Source organism: Eschrichtius robustus, chromosome 1, assembly GCF_028021215.1.
Source record: "Eschrichtius robustus isolate mEscRob2 chromosome 1, mEscRob2.pri, whole genome shotgun sequence".
NCBI lineage: Eukaryota > Metazoa > Chordata > Mammalia > Artiodactyla > Eschrichtiidae > Eschrichtius > Eschrichtius robustus.
In genome coordinates, this window is record NC_090824.1 from 145,927,754 (window position 1) to 145,940,530 (window position 12,777).

The 12,777-nt window shown below is 54.4% G+C and overlaps 4 non-coding genes across 4 annotated transcripts; all 4 read left to right on the forward strand.

Moving 5' to 3' along the window:
- The first annotated feature begins 2,500 nt into the window (after positions 1-2,500).
- LOC137750255 (small nucleolar RNA SNORD116) lies at positions 2,501-2,592 on the forward strand. The gene has a single exon (XR_011070408.1). It is a non-coding gene; the product is annotated as a small nucleolar RNA SNORD116 (small nucleolar RNA).
- Positions 2,593-5,000: 2,408 nt separating this feature from the next.
- Positions 5,001-5,092, forward strand: LOC137752959 (small nucleolar RNA SNORD116). The gene has a single exon (XR_011071332.1). It is a non-coding gene; the product is annotated as a small nucleolar RNA SNORD116 (small nucleolar RNA).
- Positions 5,093-8,018: 2,926 nt separating this feature from the next.
- LOC137749995 (small nucleolar RNA SNORD116) lies at positions 8,019-8,110 on the forward strand. Its single transcript, XR_011070342.1, has one exon. It is a non-coding gene; the product is annotated as a small nucleolar RNA SNORD116 (small nucleolar RNA).
- A 2,405-nt stretch (positions 8,111-10,515) lies between these two features.
- On the forward strand, positions 10,516-10,607 carry LOC137753352 (small nucleolar RNA SNORD116). The gene has a single exon (XR_011071457.1). It is a non-coding gene; the product is annotated as a small nucleolar RNA SNORD116 (small nucleolar RNA).
- The last annotated feature ends 2,170 nt before the right edge of the window (positions 10,608-12,777 follow it).

Genomic DNA, 12,777 nt, shown 5'->3' on the forward strand with positions numbered 1-12,777 from the left:
TTCTCCTGATGAGGGGAGAAATCAAATGGGCCACCGTTCCTGGGAGTTTAGGCAATCTGATGGCTCCTCCTCGGGTTGTGTCCTGCTTGTGTGTGCTGTGTGAAGGGGCTGGAAAATGCCTTAGTCAAGCTTGGTCACGGCAAGCTTCCTTGGTGAGGGGTGGCTCTGGCATCTTGCCGTGACACGTTGGGATCCCGGTGGAGAGAGACTAAGGCAAGGCGAGTGAAAGAGACACGTGAGATGGCTGGCTAAGCCCACAGGTTTATTGGTGGGTGGATAGATCGTCGGTGGCCATGGGGTCCCCGGAACACAATTGGGATCCCCTCAGGAGCATCTGGAGGCACGTGTAGGGAGAGAATACGGGAGCACCTTTGTGGACTGTCCCGCCTCTTTCCTCTCCTTGGTCGATTTGCTTCATGGCGGGTCCTTGTCCAGCGAAAGGTTGCCTTCATGGCACAGTATGGTGTCTTCTCATGGGGGCCGATTTGGAGGCCTTGGGGTGTTTTGTCCCTGTCTGGCCACGTTCCCCCTGTGTTGAAAATGTGAAGGTGTTCCTGAGGACAGCCAAGCATCATTTCTATACCCGGCCCACATAGCGTTCCCTGAGGATTGGAGCTCTACTAGGAGGTCATTGGGCGCAACCATGCAGAATCAAGGGAGACGGTTGCCAAGCAAAGGCTACAGTTTTAAGGGCAGGAGAGGATGTGTGGTGTGGGTGTCATTTTTCCTGCCACCCGCTGGTGCGTCGAGACTGTGGTATCCGGCGAGCCTGGCCACAGGCCAGACAAATCATACCGGTTCAAGTGTCTAGGCTGTTGTCTGGGTTCTCTCGTTGCATGGCTGTGGGTAACAAGTTGCTTGTAGAGTACCTGGGCCTCAAGGTTTCCCCAATGTCACGTCACTGATGGGCCCAGAGTGTGAAAGTACCAGACACCACTGCAAGTTACACCATTGCTGCAAGGGTTTCCCCGCCGCGTTGAGCATCGGAATGGTTCCCGTGCCATTAGCTTTGTGTGTGGGCTAAGGGTAGGTTGCCAGTCTTGGCAGCAGGCCAGGAAGTATGGCTACAGGTGAATCTCCATTATTCAGTCCAGGAGTTCCTCTGGTGCGTTTTGTCACCGGTCCCTACAAGCTGCTTTTGTTGGAGGTCGTGACATTTGGCCAAGGGCCGTTCCCTTGTGGAAGATCTCAGGGACCACATTTCCCCTTGAGGGTGAGTCCATTGTGTGGAAGCGTATGCGCCAGGAGTGGTTTGGTTCCCCAGAGGGCAGTGGCTCTTACGCTGAGTAATCCCATTTCCCCTGAGGGTGTCTCAGCGGTTCAGGATGACATCCTTATGCTGTGTCAGTGGGGAGGCGGCTCAGGCTGGGAAGTTCAAGGCCCATACCAGGGGTTTGATGGACTGCCGTGCTCTTTGTGTTGATGCCCGTGCACTCTGAAGGCATCTGTGCCACGATGCATTCACGTTTGGCTGTGGACACACAGACATGATGCGCTGCAAATGAAATGTTGAGGGGAGATATAGCGCACATCGCTGGGCTGTATCACCCTTTGCCTCTGTGCCCCCGTTCACATTTCTCAAACATCCCTGTGTTCTGTCACACTGAGGCAGGTGGTGGAGTGCCCGGGAACAAACACCTGCAGCAGCATGGGGCCCTCTGTATAGTCCATGAAACCTGGCGAAGTGAGGACAGTGCGGCAAGTTGAGGCAAGTCGATGCAAAAGAGTCTCAGAGTGATTTTGGCGTGAAGTACTTGAGGATCCACGTAGGAACCTTGTGGTGGTGAGTGGAAATTCTTTGCAGAAACCTAGATGTTTGGCCACGGGGACTTGTGCCCTGAGACTACACCCTCACCTTCTTGGCTCTTCCAGTGGCACCCCAGATCCGATGCCATGATCCTTAGCTCCATTGGCAGCCCCGTGGTTCGGCTCTGGCCGCTCCTGACTGCTGACATGATTGAGATCGTTGGCTGCCCTGCGGTGGAGCCTGCAACTTTGAACGTGCAGCCTTTGAGCAGGTGGATTGATGATGACTCCCGAAATGCACTGCTTGGAACTCTGAACCAATGAATGGGTCTCAGGTTTCTCCGCGGTCATGTCACTGACAGGCCCGGGGGTGAAAACACGAGGCGCCAGGGCAAGTTACCCAGTTGCTGCAAGGGTTTACCCTGCCAGTTTGGGCATTGGAATATCTCCAATGCCAATAGCTTTCTGTACGACCCAAGCGCATCGCCTCTGGCTTGACAAGGTTCGTGGTAGAAAACTTGTGGGGGTAAACGGAACTTCTTTGAAGAAACCTAGATGTTTGGCCACGGGGACTTGTGCGGCGAGACTACCCCGTCACATTCCGGGCTCTTCCTGGGGAACCGGAGCTCCGATGCCCTGAGACTTGGGTGCACTTTCTGCCCCGTGCCTCGAGTCTGGCCGCTCCCTACTGCTGAGAGGATTGAGCTTGCTGACAGTCCGCGACTTTCCACGTCCAGCCTTTGAGCAGCTGCATGGATCGATGGTGACTCCCATAAATGCATTCCTTCAAAATCTAAACAAAATGAATGAGCAATACCTACCATCTTCTCATCCTAACTGAGGTCCAGCACGTGGCTCCCAAAGGAAAATTAGGGAGAGGTCCATGTCGCATTTGCTACTGTGGGCGTGCACAGCAACATTGTTCAAGTTGAGGGTGGCGGGCTTCTCGTGCAGAAAGAGCCATGTGGAAAGGAGCCTGGGATGTCCATCTACATGGGAAGGCTAAGGACAACTTGATGTCTCTGGGCACCTGAGTTTAGCCAAAACTGCTATATCCTGCCGCAGTCTGTATGCGGGTATGAAAGGAAGCGTGAGCCACTGGTACTCTTCTGGCTTGCCCTCGAGATCTACAGGCCACCCTCGAGCTCAGGTCGTTGCCTTGTTCCCGCAAGGAAGCAGAAGTCTCTGCACTCAGGGTCAGAGAAGGAGTCCTGGCCAGGCCAGGCTTCTATGTCATGTTCAGCTTGGGAGGTGGGATGTAGTTTACGTTTGCCCTGATGGTCAGGGCAAATCAAATGGGCCACCGTACCACAGACTTGGGCGACGCTGTTGGCTCCTCCTTGGGTGGTGTCCTGCTTGTGTGTTGTGTGTGGAGAGGTTGGAAAACGCCTTAGGCAAATCCAGGGGATATCAAACTACTTAGGTGAGCGGTGGATTCGTCTGGATCCTGGTGTAGAGAGGAAGGCAAGGCGAGTGGGAAATACACGTGAGAGTGTTGGCTAAGCCCACAGGCTTACTGTTGGGTGGATAGATGGTCGGTGGACATAGGGTTCCCGGAACTCTTTTGGGATATCTTCAGGAGCATTTGGAGTCCCGTGTAGGGTAGGAATACAGGTGCACATTCATGGACCATCCCAACATTTTCCTCTCCTTTCTCAATGTGCTTCACGGCGGGTCCTTGTTCCACTGAATGGTGCCTTCACATCACAGTATTGTGTCTTCTCACTGGGCCCGATATGGACCCGTTGGGAAGTTTTGTCCCTGTGTGGCCTCCATACCGCTATGTTGAGGATGTTAAGGTGTTCCTTAGGACAGCCCAGCGTCATTGCTATGCCCAGTCGGCATAGCATTCCCTGAGGTTTGGAGCTCTTCCCGGAGGTCTTTGGGCCGAACCATGCAGAAAGAAGCGAGTTGGCTGCCAAGGAAATGCTACAGGTTTAAGGGCTGGAGTGAATGTGTGCTGCAGGGGTCATTTTGTCCTGCCGCCTTCTGGTGCTGCGAGCCTGTGATCTCCAGCATGCATGGCTTCAAGCCAGAGAAGTCATGCCGGTTCAAGGGTCCAGGATGTTGGAGGCGTTCCCTCATTGCACGGCTGTGGATGACACGTTGGTTCTGGAGGACCTGGGTCTCATGTTTTCTCCAAGGTCTTGTCCTTGAAGGGAAGAAAGACAATGTGCAAGGTGCTACGATAAGATACCCAGTTGCTGCAAGGGTTTGCTCCGCCACTTTGGGAATTGGAATGGCTCCCTTGCCATTAGCTGTGGTTGCGGTCCTAAGAAGTTCCTCTGGCTTGGCAGCAGACCAGGAAGTATGCCTGCTGGTGAGTCTCCCTTGATCAGTCCAGGGGTTCCACAGGTGCCCTTTGTCACGGGTCCCTACGAGCCGCTTTTGATGGAGGTCGTCATATTCGGCCAAGGGCCCTTCCCTTGTGGAAGATCTCTCGCCTTGAGGGTGTGTCCACTGTGTGGAATCATAAGTGCCAAGGGCGTGTTTGTTGCCAAAGAGGGCACTTGCTCTTAGGCTGAGGGGGCCAAGTTGTCCTGAGGGTGTCTCAGGGGATCAGGAAGACATCGTTTTGCTGTGATGCGGGGCAGATTGCTCAGGAGAGGAATTTCAGGGCCCGAGACCAGGGTGTTGTTGGCCGGCGGCGCTCTTTGTCCTGATGGCCGCATGCTCTGAAGGCGCCTGTGCCACGATGCTTTCACGTTTGGGTGCGTACACACAGGCAAGACGGACAGCAAATGAAATGTTGAGGAGAGATAGAACACACATCACTGGGTGGTATCGACCTGTCCCTCGCTGCGCCCGTGCACCCTCCTCAAGCCTGCGTGTGTTCTCTCACCCGAACCAGGTGGAATGCCAGGGAAAGAATGCTAGCAGCAGCCTGGGGCCATCCGTATAATCCCTGATACCCGTTGAAAGGAGGACGGCGTGGCAAGGCGAGGCCAGGCGAAGGAGTTTCGGATGGGTCCTGGCGTGCATTCCATGAGGATCCTGCTTTAACCCTTGTTGCGGTAAGGGACACTACTTTGCTTAACCTAAAGGTTTGACGACGGGAACGTGTGCACCGGGGCTACACCCTCACCTTCTGGTAATTTCTCGGGGAACACGAGCTTTGATGCCCTGAGAACTGGCTGCATTTCCTGACCCATGGCTCGGCTCTGGCCACTTCTGTACGCTGATATGATTCAGCTCGCTGGCCGTCCCATGGTGGAATCTGCAACTTTGCATGTCCAACGTTTGAGCCCGTGCTTGGATCGATGATGACTCCCACAAATGCATTCCTTGGAAATCTGAACAAAATGAGTGAAAAATCCCTACCGTCTCCTCGTTGGAACTGAGGTCCAGCACGTGGCTCCCAAAAGGAAAGTAGGGAGAGGTTCACATTGCATTTGTGGCCGTGGGTGTCCACAAACACGCTATTGAAGTTGAGGGTTGTGGTCATCTCATGGGGAGAAGAGCCATTGGGAAAGGAGCCTGGGATGCCAATCCAGGTGGGAAGGCTTGGGACAGCGTGCCGTCTCTGGGTTCCTTGGTCTAGCCAGGACTGCTGTCCCCTGCCACGGTTCAGCAGGCAGGTAGGAGAGGAAGCGTGCGCCATTGCTGGTTCTGCCACCTGCGCTTGAGTTCTACAGGCTGCCCCCACCTGCTGGTCATTGCCTTGTGGCCTCAAAGAAAGAGAAGTCTGTAGCCTCAGGGTCAGAACAGGATTCCAGGCCTAGGCCAGGCTTCTTTGTCATGTTCTGCTTGGGAGACCATATGCAACTTAGGTTTCTCCTGATGAGGGGAGAAATCAAATGGGCCACCGTTCCTGGGAGTTTAGGCAATCTGATGGCTCCTCCTCGGGTTGTGTCCTGCTTGTGTGTGCTGTGTGAAGGGGCTGGAAAATGCCTTAGTCAAGCTTGGTCACGGCAAGCTTCCTTGGTGAGGGGTGGCTCTGGCATCTTGCCGTGACACGTTGGGATCCCGGTGGAGAGAGAGTAAGGCAAGGCGAGTGAAAGAGACACGTGAGATGGCTGGCTAAGCCCACAGGTTTATTGGTGGGTGGATAGATCGTCGGTGGCAATGGGGTCCCCGGAACACATTTGGGATTCCCTCAGGAGCATCTGGAGGCACGTGTAGGGAGAGAATACGGGAGCACCTTTGTGGACTGTCCCGCCTCTTTCCTCTCCTTGGTCGATTTGCTTCATGGCGGGTCCTTGTCCAGCGAAAGGTTGCCTTCATGGCACAGTATGGTGTCTTCTCATGGGGGCCGATTTAGAGGCCTTGGGGTGTTTTGTCCCTGTCTGGCCACGTTCCCCCTGTGTTGAAGATGTGAAGGTGTTCCTGAGGACAGCCAAGCATCATTTCTATACCCGGCCCACATAGCGTTCCCTGAGGATTGGAGATCTACTAGGAGGTCATTGGGCGCAACCATGCAGAATCAAGGGAGTCGGTTGCCAAGCAAAGGCTACAGTTTTAAGGGCAGGAGAGGATGTGTGGTGTGGGTGTCATTTTTCCTGCCACCCGCTGGTGCGTCGAGACTGTGGTATCCGGCGAGCCTGGCCACAGGCCAGACAAATCATACCGGTTCAAGTGTCTAGGCTGTTGTCTGGGTTCTCTCGTTGCATGGCTGTGGGTAACAAGTTGCTTGTAGAGTACCTGGGCCTCACGGTTTCCCCACTGTCACGTCACTGATGGGCCCAGAGTGTGAAAGTACCAGACACCACTGCAAGTTACACCATTGCTGCAAGGGTTTCCCCGCCGCGTTGAGCATCGGAATGGTTCCCGTGCCATTAGCTTTGTGTGTGGGCTAAGGGTAGGTTGCCAGTCTTGGCAGCAGGCCAGGAAGTATGGCTACAGGTGAATCTCCATTATTCAGTCAAGGAGTTCCTCTGGTGCGTTTTGTCACCGTTCCCTACAAGCTGCTTTTGTTGGAGGTCGTGACATCTGGCCAAGGGCCGTTCCCTTGTGGAAGATCTCAGGGACCACATTTCCCCTTGAGGGTGAGTCCATTGTGTGGAAGCGTATGCGCCAGGAGTGGTTTGGTTCCAAAGAGGGCAGTGGCTCTTACGCTGAGTAATCCCATTTCCCCTGAGGGTGTCTCAGCGCTTCAGGATGACATCCCTATGCTGTGTCAGTGGGGAGGCGGCTCAGGCGGGGAAGTTCAAGGCCCATACCAGGGCTTTGATGGACGGCCGTGCTCTTTGTGTTGATGCCCGTGCACTCTGAAGGCATCTGTGCCACGATGCTTTCACGTTTGGCTGTGGACACACAGACATGATGCGCTGCAAATGAAATGTTGAGGGGAGATATAGCGCACATCGCTGGGCGGTATCACCCTTTGCCTCTGTGTCCCCGTTCACTTTTCTCAAACATCCCTGTGTTCTGTCACACTGAGGCAGGTGGTGGAGTGCCCGGAACAAACACCTGCAGCAGCATGGGGCCCTCTGTATAGTCCATGAAACCTGGCGAAGTGAGGACAGTGCGGCAAGTTGAGGCAAGTCGAGGCAAAAGAGTCTCAGAGTGATTTTGGCGTGAAGTACTTGAGGATCCTCGTAGGAACCTTGTGGTAGTGAGTGGAAATTCTTTGCAGAAACCTAGATGTTTGGCCACGGGGACTTGTGCACTGAGACTACACCCTCACCTTCTTGGCTCTTCCAGTAGCACCCCAGATCCGATGCCATGATCCTTAGCTCCATTGGCAGCCCCGTGGGTCGTCTCGGGCCGCTCCTGACTGCTGACATGATTGAGATCATTGGCTGCCCTGCGGTGGAGCCTGCAACTTTGAACGTGCAGCCTTTGAGCAGGTGGATTGATGATGACTCCCATAAATGCACTGCTTTGAACTCTGAACCAATGAATGGGTCTCAGGTTTCTCCGCGGTCATGTCACTGACAGTCCCGGGGGCAAAAATACAATGCGCCAGGGCAAGTTACCCAGTTGCTGCAAGGGTTTGCCCTGCCAGTTTGGGCATTGGAATATCTCCAATGCCAATAGCTTTCTGTACGACGCAAGGGCATCGCCTCTGGCCTGACAAGTTTCGTGGTAGAAACCTTGTGGGGGTAAACGGAACTTCTTTGAAGAAACCTAGATGTTTGGTCACGGGGACTTGTGCGGCGAGACTACCCCGTCACATTCCGGGCTCTTCCTGGGGATCCCGAGCTCCAATGCCCTGAGACATGGGTGCACTTTCTGCCCCGTGGCTCGAGTCTGGCCGCTCCCTACTGCTGAGAGGTTTTAGCTTGCTGACAGTCCGCGACTTTCCACGTCCAGCCTTTGAGCAGCTGCGTGGATCGATGATGACTCCCATAAATGCATTCCTTCAAAATTTAAACAAAATGAATGAGCAATACCTACCATCTTCTCATCCTAACTGAGGTCCAGCACGTGGCTCCCAAAGGAAGATTAGGGAGAGGTCCTTGTCGCATTTGCTATTGTGGGCGTGCGCAGCAACATTGTTCAAGTTGAGGGTGGCGGGCTTCTCGTGCAGAAAGAGCCATGTGGAAAGGAGCCTGGGATGTCCATCTACGTGGGAAGGCTAAGGACAACTTGATGTCTCTGGGCACCTGAGTCTAGCCAAAACTGCTATCCCCTGCCGCGGTCAGCATGCGGGTATGAAAGGAAGCGTGAGCCACTGGTACTCCTCTGCTTGCCCTCGATATCTACAGGCCACCCTCGAGCTCATCTCGTTGCCTTGTTCCCACAAGGAAGCAGAAGTCTCTGCACTCAGGATCAGAGAAGGAGACCTGGCCAGGCCAGGCTTCTATATCATGTTCAGCTTGGGAGGTGGGATGTAGTTTACGTTTGCCCTGATGGTCAGGGGAATTCAAATGAGCCACCATCCCACGGATTTGGGCGATGCTGTTGGCTCCTCCTTGGGTTGTGTCCTGCTTGTGTTTTGTGTGTGGAGAGGTTGGAAAATGCCTTAGGCAAATCCAGGGGACATCAAGCTACTTAGGTGAGGGGTGGATTCGTTTGGGTCCTGGTGGAGAGAGGAAGGCAAGGCGAGCGGGAAATACACCTGAGAGTGTTGCCTAAGCCCACAGGCTTACTGTTGGGTGGATAGATGTTCGGTGGACATAGGGTTCCCGGAACTCTTTTGGGATATCTTCAGGAGCATTTGGAGTCCCGTGTAGGGAAGGAATACAGGTGCACATTCATGGACCATCCCAACCTTTTCCTCTCCTTTCTCAATGTGCTTCATGGCGGGTCCTTGTTCCAGTGAATGGTGCCTTCACGACACAGTATGGTGTCTTCTCACTGGACCCGATTTGGAGCCGTTGGGATGTTTTGTCCCTGTGTGGCCTCCTTGCCGCTATGTTGAGGATGTTAAGGTGTTCCTTCGGACAGCCCAGCGTCATTGCTATACCCAGTCGGCATAGCATTCCCTGAGGTTTGGAGCTCTTCCCGGAGGTCTTTGGGCCCAACCATGCAGAAAGAAGGGAGTTGGCTGCCAAGGAAATGCTACAGGTTTAAGGGCTGGAGTGAATGTGTGCTGCAGGGGTCATTTTGTCCTGCCGCCTTCTGGTGCTGCGAGCCTGTGATCTCCAGCATGCATGGCTTCAAGCCAGAGAAGTCATGCCAGTTCAAGGGTCCAGGATGTTGGAGGCGTTCCCTCATTGCACGGCTGTGGGTGACACGTTGGTTCTGGAGGACCTGGGTCTCATGGTTTCTCCAAAGTCTTGTCCTTGATGGGAAGAAAGACAATGTGCAAGGTGCTACGATAAGATACCCAGTTGCTGCAAGGGTTTGCCCCGCCACTTTGGGCATTGGAATGGCTCCCTTGCCATTAGCTTTGGTTGTGGTCCTAAGAAGTTCCTCTGGCTTGGCAGGAGACCAGGAAGTATGCCTGCTGGTGAGTCTCCCTTGATCAGTCCAGGGGTTCCTCAGGTGCCCTTTGTCACGGGTCCACACGAGCCGCTTTTGATGGAGGTCGTCATATTCGGCCAAGGGCCTTTCCCTTGTGGAAGATCTCTCGCCTTGAGGGTGTGTCCACTGTGTGGAATCAAAAGTGCCAAGGGCGTGTTTGTTGCCAAAGAGGGCACTTGCTCTTAGGCTGAGGGGGCCCAGGTGTCCTGAGGGTGTCTCAGGGGATCAGGAAGACATCGTTTGCTGTGATGCAGGGCAGATTGCTCAGGAGAGGAATTTCAGGGCCCGAGACCAGGGTGTTGTTGGTCGGCAGCGCTCTTTGTCCTGATGGCCGCATGCTCTGAAGGCGCCTGTGCCACGATGCTTTCACGTTTGGGTGCGTACACACAGGCAAGATGGACAGCAAATGAAATGTTATGGAGAGATAGAACACACATCACTGGGTGGTATCGACCTTGCCCTCGCTGCGCCCGTGCACCCTCCTCAAGCCTGCGTGTGTTCTCTCACCCGACCCAGGTGGAATGCCAGGGAAAGAATGCCAGCAGCAGCCTGGGGCCATCCGTATAATCCCTGATACCCTTTGAAAGAAGGACGGCGTGGCAAGGCGAGGCCAGGTGAAGGAGTCTCGGAGGGGTCTTGCGTGCATTCCATGAGGATCCTGCTTTAACCCTTGTTGAGGTAAGAGACACTTCTTTGCTAAACCTAAAGGTTTGGCGATGGTAACGGGTGCCCTGGGTCTACACCCTCACCTTCTGGTCTTTTCTCGGGGAACACGAGCTTTGATGCCCTGAGAACTGGCTGCATTTCCTGACCCATGGCTCGGCTCTGGCCACTTCTGTACGCTGATATGATTCAGCTCGCTGGCCGTCCCATGGTGGAATCTGCAACTTTGCATGTCCAACGTTTGAGCATGTGCTTGGATCGATGATGACTCCCACAAATGCATTCCTTGGAAATCTGTACAAAGTGAGTGAGAAATCCCTACCGTCTCCTCGATGGAACTGAGGTCCAGCACGTGGCTCCCAAAAGGAAAGTAGGGAGAGGTTCACATTGCATTTGCGGCTGTGGTTGTCCACAGCCACGTTGTTGAAGTTGAGCGTTGTGGTCATCTCATGGGGAGAAGAGCCATTGGGAAAGGAGCCTGGGATGCCAATGCAGGTGGGAAGCCTTGGGACAGCGTGCCGTCTCTGTGTTCCTTGGTCTAGCCAGGACTGCTGTCCCCTGCCACGGTTCAGCAGGCAGGTTGGAGAGGAAGCGTGCGCCATTGCTGGTTCTGCCCCCTGCGCTTGTGTTCTACAGGCTGCCCCCACCTGCTGGTCATTGCCTTGTGGCCTCAAAGAAACAGAAGTCTGTAGGCTCAGGGTCAGAACAGGATTCCAGGCCTAGGCCAGGCTTATTTGTCATGTTCTGCTTGGTAGACCATATGCAACTTAGGTTTCTCCTGATGAGGGGAGAAATCAAATGGGCCACCGTTCCTGGGAGTTTAGGCAATCTGATGGCTTCTCCTCGGGTTGTGTCCTGCTTGTGTGTGCTGTGTGAAGGGGCTGGAAAATGCCTTAGTCAAGCTTGGTCACGGCAAGCTTCCTTGGTGAGGGGTGGCTCTGGCATCTTGCCGTGACACGTTGGGATTCCGGTGGAGAGAGAGTAAGGCAAGGCGAGTGAAAGAGACACGTGAAATGGCTGGCTAAGCCCACAGGTTTATTGGTGGGTGGATAGATCGATGGTGGCCATTGAGTCCCCGGAACACATTTGGGATTCCCTCAGGAGCATCTGGAGGCACGTGTAGGGAGAGAATAAGGGAGCACCTTTGTGGACTGTCCCGCCTCTTTCCTCTCCTTGGTCGATTTGCTTCATGGCGTGTCCTTGTCCAGCGAAAGGTTGCCTTCATGGCACAGTATGGTGTCTTCTCATGGGGGCCGATTTAGAGGCCTTGGGGTGTTTTGTCCCTGTCTGGCCACGTTCCCCCTGTGTTGAAGATGTGAAGGTGTTCCTGAGGACAGCCAAGCATCATTTCTATACCCGGCCCACATAGCGTTCCCTGAGGATTGGAGCTCTACTAGGAGGTCATTGGGCGCAATCATGCAGAATCAAGGGAGTCGGTTGCCAAGCAAAGGCTACAGTTTTAAGGGCAGGAGAGGATGTGTGGTGTGGGTGTCATTTTTCCTGCCACCCGCTGGTGCGTCGAGACTGTGGTATCCGGCGAGCCTGGCCACAGGCCAGACAAATCATACCGGTTCAAGTGTCTAGGCTGTTGTCTGGGTTCTCTCGTTGCATGGCTGTGGGTAACAAGTTGCTTGTAGAGTACCTGGGCCTCACGGTTTCCCCACTGTCACGTCACTGATGGGCCCAGAGTGTGAAAGTACCAGACACCACTGCAAGTTACACCATTGCTGCAAGGGTTTCCCCGCCGCGTTGAGCATCGGAATGGTTCCCGTGCCATTAGCTTTGTGTGTGGGCTAAGGGTAGGTTGCCAGTCTTGGCAGCAGGCCAGGAAGTATGGCTACAGGTGAATCTCCATTATTCAGTCCAGGAGTTCCTCTGGTGCGTTTTGTCACCGGTCCCTACAAGCTGCTTTTGTTGGAGGTCGTGACATTTGGCCAAGGGCCGTTCCCTTGTGGAAGATCTCAGGGACCACATTTCCCCTTGAGGGTGAGTCCATTGTTTGGAAGCGTATGCGCCAGGAGTGGTTTGGTTCCCCAGAGGGCAGTGGCTCTTACGCTGAGTAATCCCATTTCCCCTGAGGGTGTCTCAGCGGTTCAGGATGACATCCCTATGCTGTGTCAGTGGGGAGGCGGCTCAGGCGGGGAAGTTCAAGGCCCATACCAGTGGTTTGATGGACTGCCGTGCTCTTTGTGTTGATGCCCGTGCACTCTGAAGGCATCTGTGCCACGATGCATTCACGTTTGGCTGTGGACACACAGACATGATGCGCTGCAAATGAAATGTTGAGGGGAGATATAGCGCACATCGCTGGGCTGTATCACCCTTTCCCTCTGTGCCCCCGTTCACTTTTCTCAAACATCCCTGTGTTCTGTCACACTGAGGCAGGTGGTGGAGTGCCCGGGAACAAACACCTGCAGCAGCATGGGGCCCTCTGTATAGTCCATGAAACCTGGCGAAGTGAGGACAGTGCGGCAAGTTGAGGCAAGTCGAGGCAAAAGAGTCTCAGAGTGATTTTGG